The following is an 8082-nucleotide window of genomic DNA, read 5'->3' as shown; positions in this document are numbered from 1 at the left end:
AAAACCGAGGTGCAAAGGGTTGTCAGCAAATTCAAATGAGAAAATGGAAAAACACACAGCGGAAGCCATTCGACTTTTGAGGCGCATTCGAAAATGGAAGCATTTACTTCCAGGTTTTCAGTGTTCGGGTTCCAAAACATTCATTGACGGAGACGTTCAGAAACCAAGGCACCGCTGTATTTTATGTAAATCTGGGGGAGAGGGAGCAAAAAATTCTGCAACAGAGGCACCAGCAGGGCCTTCTCTGGAGATCTGTGTTTAACTTCTTAACCTACCTCACAGGGTTGTTGGGATTAAATGAGGGGGAGAACCATATAAGCCACTTAGAGCTCCATAGAGAAAGTGGGATATAAATTCAATAAAATAATCACAATCATAATGTTAAGATTGGAGCCCTTGAAGCTACTCAAGTAAATAAATAAGAAAGACTGACCCCTCTGGACAGCATGGGGGGGCAGGAATTGGGGCATGAAGGAAGGACAGGCCAGCACGCAAGTGGGCAGACAGGTAGCTGGCTGTTCATGCAAGTGTTCCCAGCATAATCTTGCTTATTCGCATGTGCTATCTGGGATGCTGCTGACTTGCCTGCGCTGTCCTACTGAGTGTTGTAGCTGTGGGGACTGGCCCAAATATGGTCAGTGGGTGGGTTGGTTGGCTGGTTGCCAGCAGGACTGCAGATACTGACTCCTTGCTCAGATGCTAAGCATGCATGCAGACAGCTGGTGCCCAATAACCCAAGCAGGATCCCAGAATGTTGGAAGCACTTGATGCCAGTTAATTGGTTTGGTTTTATTACTCACTTGCTTCATGGGGTCCGAATGACTTATTTTTCAAAAAACCAAAAAGTTAGGCACCAGGTGAAAATGTTTCTCTTCCACCAGGCCTTGGGCTGATCAACATTCTATGGCCTTCTAAATATGGCTTTGAGAACAGGGTTATTGGTTTGTTTTGCTTTCATTTTTGTTTTAGTATGCATTTTGTGTTTTCATGTTATATTTTTATGTTGTGAACCACCCAGTGATCTTCAGATGAATGGCAGTTAACAAAGAAAAAAGAAAAAAATCAAAAGAAAAAAATGTATTACTATAAAAACCACACACAAAAACCCACAGAATGTGCTTGCACTGCCTGAATATTTTTCAGATGCCCTAAATGTTTCCCACCTCAGAAAAAGACATTTATTGAACTGAGCCAATACACACATTTAGGACATTATAAATTCTATTTTTGTAGGTTACGACTAAAATGTTGTGATGTTCTTTGGTGGTTATATGGTTATGTTGACCTAAGCATTAATAAAAACATTTAAAATATAAAAGATTTATGGGATAGATTTAACTTGGTTTAGGACTACTCACAAGCAATAGATAGGGCATGGTTGGCAAACAGCCTATAAAAGGTGTGGGTAGGGGCCAACAGTTGCCCCACCCTCCTCACATCTCACATCTGGTGGGCCTAAATCAGTGCTTCCCAATCTTTTCCCTCACAGACTGCTTGAAAATTGCTGGGGGTCTTGGCCAACCATGTAAATATTTGCATGCCTGTTGCAGTTATGGTGTGCCAGATCTGCATGGTTTTAAACTATTTCCATTGTCTCTATTTCTTCTAAATCTTATTTTATTGCATTACTGTTCAAATGTCATAGAAGCCAAACTCTTACTACAACAAAATGAAATAAAAGCTATTTTAAAATTAATGCATTTACTGCGATGGATGTGCTCTCCCCCCCCCCCATCTTCAATCTCACAACTTCAAACATGCCACAGAGCACCTGAATGAGCTAGAGTTCAGGAACCCATGGCCTAAAAGGGTTTATGCTACTTAGCCTCCTTCCCATTTTCTGTACCTATTAAGAGTTGGTTATGGTTTGATCTCAAGACTTTTTGATCTGGCTGTTGGACTCTTCCCAGCAAAGGAAGGTAGGGAGGTTTGGGATGGTGATGTGGGAAGAACAATTAGCATTTTTGTTGGCAACGTGTGAATACTCTATCCCACTCCAAAACATGAAATCTAAACAGTACAATTTCTAGAGGGAACCATGCTGGGCCAAGGCTCTTCTAAATTATGGGGATATGGAGCTGGAACTATTCAGAGTCCCAAACAGAACATAGGACTGAACAGAGCACATGAATCAATTAAAAGGAAAATTTGTTGTATAACACTAGGTGATGCATTTCATCACAAAAATGACAAGACGATTTTAAGAATTTATTCCAATTTTATTTCAAAGCGGTAACACACATTATGTCACAGGCACGTACACACAAGGCACATAAGATTTCAAATGTGTGGTGAAAACTAAAGGACAGCCTGAAGCAGATACTTGGACACCAACCCCCAATTTTCATCTGGCCCACTGTAACCAAAGCAACCAAAGACACTAAATTTTCCTCCCACACCAAACAATGCAAAGACATTAACAGGTCTGCATAGCACAGTTGGTTAGAGCATAGTACTAATAATGATAAGGTTGAAAGTTTGATCCCTGTATGGGACAGCTGCATATTCCTGCATGGGGGGTGCGAGTTGGACTAGATGATCCTTAGGGTTGCTTCCAACTCTAGCATTCATTTTGTCTGCTGTAAGGCCACTCATCTTATTTGTCATTTGCAGCTGGAACACCCATGCTGGCCTGTTAGGATAAATGAGTTAGCAGTTACTCTGGAAGCCTATGTTCATGGCTATTCCTCAATAACCTTATGCCACCTTATCCTCTCTGCAAGCTAAACATCCCAAACTCCCATAAGGTTTGGTTTCAAGATCATCTTGGTCACCCTCCTCTGCACATGTTCCAGCTTGCCAATATTGATCTTAAACTGTGGTATCCAGAACTGGACACAAGACTCCAGGTAGGGTCTGACTAAGGTAGAATAGAATCCCTTGATCTAGACACTAGGTTTGTTGATGCAGTCAAGAACTGCATTAGCTTTTTGTTGCTACATCACACTGTTGACTCATGTTAAGCACATGGTCTATTAAGACACAGATCCTTTTCATGTGTACTCCCTGTCAAGCCAGTTGTATCCCATACTGTATTCCAGCCTAATTATAGAACCCTAAAATTTTGTAATTACTGAAATTATTTCAGTTGAAATTGTTTATGTTAAGTTTTGGTCCTGTTGCTCAATCTGTTATGAATAAGGATTCAATTTTCTCTTATCTTCTGAGATATTAGCTACCCCTACTTTGGTGTCATCTTCAAATTTGATAGGCATCCCCTATATTGCTTCATCCAAGTCATTTATAAAGATGTTGAACATCAGCCCACAAAAGAACCCTGCAGCACCCTACTTGTCATTTTCTTCCAGGATAAGGAACCATTTGGTGAGCACACTTTGGGTATGCTCAGTCAACCCAGCTACAAAACCACCTAACAGTAACATTTTCTAGCCCACGTTACCAGTTTCTCCGCAAGAATATTGTGGGGGACTGGTAAACTATTATTCAGGCACTGTTAGAATCAGTGTTTTTTTCTGGGGGTACTTAAGGGTATACTGTACTGGCACCTCCTTTTTCTAGAGAAGTACTGTTTAAAACTGTGGCATATAACAACTTCATGGCGAGTACAGACACTTTTTCTTAAAGAAAAGCACAGGTTAGAACTGCATACCAATCTCTGCATAATTTCCCATTTGAGGAAAGTTTGCTGTTACCTCTACAGAAAAATTGCCACTCCCAGTAGCATCTGGAATTCAGATAGACCAGATGCATGTGGAATCTTCTTAAACAGAATCAGTCTTCATCTTACCAGTGGATGGAAAGTTAGGTTGAGAACGGTCCACATGATACAGCCTACCAAGACATTAGGGAAGCAGCTTCACAGCAAAAGCCAAGCTGCATCAGTTGTTAGGTTTCAAATCCTAGTTATCACTGATCAAACCTCAGTAAAATCATACAACATTTAGGCTTTAGAGGATGGAATGCAATTAAGGCAGTGAAGGAAAAGAAAGAGATGAAACATATAGGAGTTGGAAATCTATCAGTAAAATCACACTCTATAATCTTTGCTAAATTCACAAAAGCACAGAAAGGACAGCAAGAGTTGAAAAATATAGGAGTTGCATTGGAAGCAAGCAAGGACACCGCAGGGACTTGAACCCCATCCTGGAAACCAGGAGTGCCGACCACCAGTGTCTTTTGCTTTTTTTTTTTTGTAATGCAGCAAGGTGAAAAGCAAAACCTGAGAAAACACAAGATTGTTCTCTCAGGAAAAGAAAAACCTTAAGAGAGATTTGGAGATTTGAAGGAATCTGCTTCATAAAGCTTCCACTTCTGACTACTCCCTGATTGCGACCTGAAAGAGTCTTAGCACAAGAGTTGCAACACCCTCCCCAATGCCACTCTGTGGATCACAACTGGAAATCTGCTGCCTAGCCAAGCACATGGTACCCACCCATTATGTCTCACGATCACAACACGTACAAGCGCTGGTTACTGCTTTTATCATACAGCATTTAGATGTTTACTTGTTCAGAGTCTGTGCCTGTCATATCATCAGTATTTTGCTCTCGGATAACGTCAAGGGTTTCAGTAGTTACCTTCCTTCAACTGCGATGTTAGCTTTGGAGTGAGAGGTTACTGGCCAAACAAGCCGATTGCTAGCTCTGGTTTTGAAATTGGTATTTTAAGGGATTACCTTGAGAACAGAAGTACTGGAGAGGATCCAAGCTTTAGTATGGAGTCAACGCTTTGTGTTGGCTGAGTTATGTGCGCAATAGCTGTTCCTGGAAGATTCTTAGCAGAAAAGCGGGTTGCGGCATAATCCCACCCCCCACAAAACCTCTTAAAGCACTTGTCAAGTCAATGACTTAAAAAACTCCAAGATGGCCATGATTCAGTGTTAGCACCACCATGGCCACAGACACCTTATAGTCTGGTGGCAATTCTGCCAGCCCATTGCAGAGTTATCACAAAGGGCCCCATCCTGCCAATGACACTGGGCAAGCCAGTCTTCTCAGGAGGTTCTTCAATTCTTTGCCATTAGTTCTGCCTCCACTCCAACTATGCATTACAAGCTGTCTGGAGAGGCTTTGGAGCATGAAGCTCCTCTTTCAGTGGGGATCCCTTTCGGCTGTTAAAGCTTATCGGGTCTCAACCCACCATTGCCTCAAGCATGCATCCGTTAAGGATGGAATTTACATACAGTATTTACTCCCATTGTGATTGGTGTTTCAGCATGAAGCTGAACCTACAGAGGCAGAACGGGAAGATGCATTAAAAACTTCCCAGTCTCTTAACATTCTGGCTTCATGATTCCTGCTGTGAAAAGAGAGAAAATGTGGTTCACCTGTTCTTTTGTCCATTGAAGTGTGAATTCTTGTGTCTGGCAGTTCCTTCTACTGGTCTGTGAAAAGCAATCTAGAGACACTGGTTTGTCACCAGCCCCCTCCCACTCATCCCATACAAAAGTGCTTTGACCACAACTGTTTCTTACTGCCATGACTTCTGTGGCTCCTCGAGGAGAGCTGGCTTTATTGGGGTGTTGTGTGCTGTTGCTCAAAACTGTGAGGAAACTGAAAAAGGAGAGACCCACACAAAAGCATTGCACAGAAAATACGACCACTAACTGGTGGAATGTGATGTTCGCTTCTTGATGGTTTGTTGGGTTGGAAGGGTTTTATTTCTGGTGTCTGTGAGATGTGAAGATGCATCTGGAAGAGACTTAAAGGCTTCAGTACCCTCGCCCCCTCCCCCAGCAGCCAAAGAAGAACAAAACAGCAGGTTACCTAAAGCAGCACAGTCAAAATGCACGTGTCTCTCAGTCATACAACGAGCGTTTACACGGCAGGGTTTTTACTGGACATCGGATTCAAGAGCTCCTTTCAAACCACAGGCATTTTGTCACTCAGCGATTTATTTCTCCTTCAACAATCACTACTCCACACAAGGGAAAGGAGGCAGATTCATATTCTCTACGCAAGCAGATCAAGCACACTGCCATCATTTATTACTTGCCAACTGAACAGATCTGCTTCAGACACGCTTCTCTCTGTGAAGTCTGCAAAAAAGAAGAGCTGGGACAATGTGAGCCCCTCCCGCCACCCCCAAGGTGATCAAGTCAGAACAGCTGTTAAGTGTACAAGAGCGTCAGTCAACTCACTGCAAAGGCCTTCACATGCGCACAGAGAATGTGGCAACAGGAGAGAGTCATCATCCTGAGCAGCTTCACAAATGGTGCGTTAGGGTCTAGGCATTATGAGATGAAGCCTCTGAAACAAGACACTGAAACAGTTGCCCCCATATCACCCCCCTCAGCCCAGCCCTGCATGTTGTTAACTGGAAAGAGATGAGAGCGCTAGCACTACAGGAGATGGATGGCAAGCATATCAAAGGGGCATGCAAGTTTCTACATAGGCAATGCTAGGCAAGACCAACAAGTGTTAATCTTTGGTTTAAAGTACACAGACGTACACACTTGTACTAATTCTGTCCTCCTCCTGTGTCTGGATTTTTGCCTGGTAAAATTGCCAAGGCTCAAGTTCTGGGAAGAACACAGCTTCTTCAGCTGCAAGATGTGAACTTAGGCATTTACTTACCCCAAACCGCTAAGTGTTTTTCCCCACTGGTCTAGTTTTAAGCATTTTAGAACTCCTCCCTTGGTCAGATCATATTCCTTAGTTACAAGACCTCTGTATGCCAAGTGCCTGGATCTACCATCTGCCTCAGTGGAATGGGGAAAGGAGGAAAAATAGGCTGCAAAGATTTCCTGCCTGATTTACAGAACCAGTCTTCCGTTCAATTTCTGTGCTTGTCCAATAAAGACGGGGGTGTTCACGGAGAAAGAGTCTGAAAGAACAACAAGAATGCCCCCCTACCCCCACCAAACAACCCGAGAGCGATTCACAAACAACAGCAACATCAACAGCAGCATGGTTTATTTAAGAACAAAGACGAGAACTTCCTATTCTTGGAGTACTTTGGTCATTTTACTGCAAGTGTATTAATGTGCCACCTCTAGGAGGTCTTGCACAAGTGCTTTGAATGCTACCATTACTTTGCTCTCTGCTGCATGCTTCTGCGATTGGACTGGCATTGAATACACCCTCTAAAGGGCAGGGATGCGCCACCTATAGCGGTCTGCTCCTATCAAGTGGGCAAGGCGAGGCCCAGACACCCAGCAAATAACAGAAAGCATGATCATCAGATTAGTAGAGCTGTAGCTCCCCCTTTGAGGGCAACTGGGGGCCATAGGCAACCCAGCAAGAAGCGTGGTTAGCAAGCAGCCAGTAGGGCTGATCCAAATGACTCCGGCACCTACCACAACTTGGAAAGATTAAGCCACCCACCTTTCTGACATGCAATTCTGGCAGAATAGGTAAAACTTATCTGTAACAGATGCCTGCTCGCTTATACAGCTCCCCGATGGAACGAAGCACATTTCCTCTCCTTAGGAGTGCTGAGCACCTGTCTGAGGTAAAGAAGGACAACAGCACAAGGCGCCTCCTCTCCTCTCCAACACACGTTTGATCCAACACTAGCGTGGCTTTGCATTATTCTCTCTTCGTTTCCATTTAGATTTAGGAATATTTCAACATCGCATTATTCTCTCTTCCAATTCCATTAAGATTTAGCAATATTGCGTATCAAATAATGGGTATCACACTTTGGTAGAAAGCTTATTTGCCGCTCCCCTGAAGATTCTTTTTCAATTTTGCTCCCACACTGAAGAAATGGGATCTCTCTCACTGCTTTAATGCCAACTCCTCCTCCTCCTCCTCATTGCATTGATTTTGGGAATTTCACAGAATATCATCATGGCATTTCACACTCAATCCACACACTTCAAATCTGCCTGCTTCATTGCTTATGACCTTGTGGGTTTTCCCCCCTTGGTTGGCACTGGACTTTCACTTGTTTAACATCTGGGACTTTTTCCATCAATCAAAGGAGTAATAGCATAGGATGGTTCTGCCTTTACTTATCCTCCACCAAGAAGCTGCTCCCTCTGCTTATGAGGCCTTGTATTTCTCAGGCTCCTTGAGGCTAGTATTCTGAAGACGGATCTGAAAAAGGGCTAGACAAGAAATGTTTCCCTACCAAGCCCCCCCACCGCCCGTAGAAGACAAGACACATATCGAACTA

This window comes from Podarcis raffonei, chromosome 16, assembly GCF_027172205.1.
Source record: "Podarcis raffonei isolate rPodRaf1 chromosome 16, rPodRaf1.pri, whole genome shotgun sequence".
Lineage (NCBI taxonomy): Eukaryota > Metazoa > Chordata > Lepidosauria > Squamata > Lacertidae > Podarcis > Podarcis raffonei.
This window is presented reverse-complemented; position numbering follows the sequence as displayed.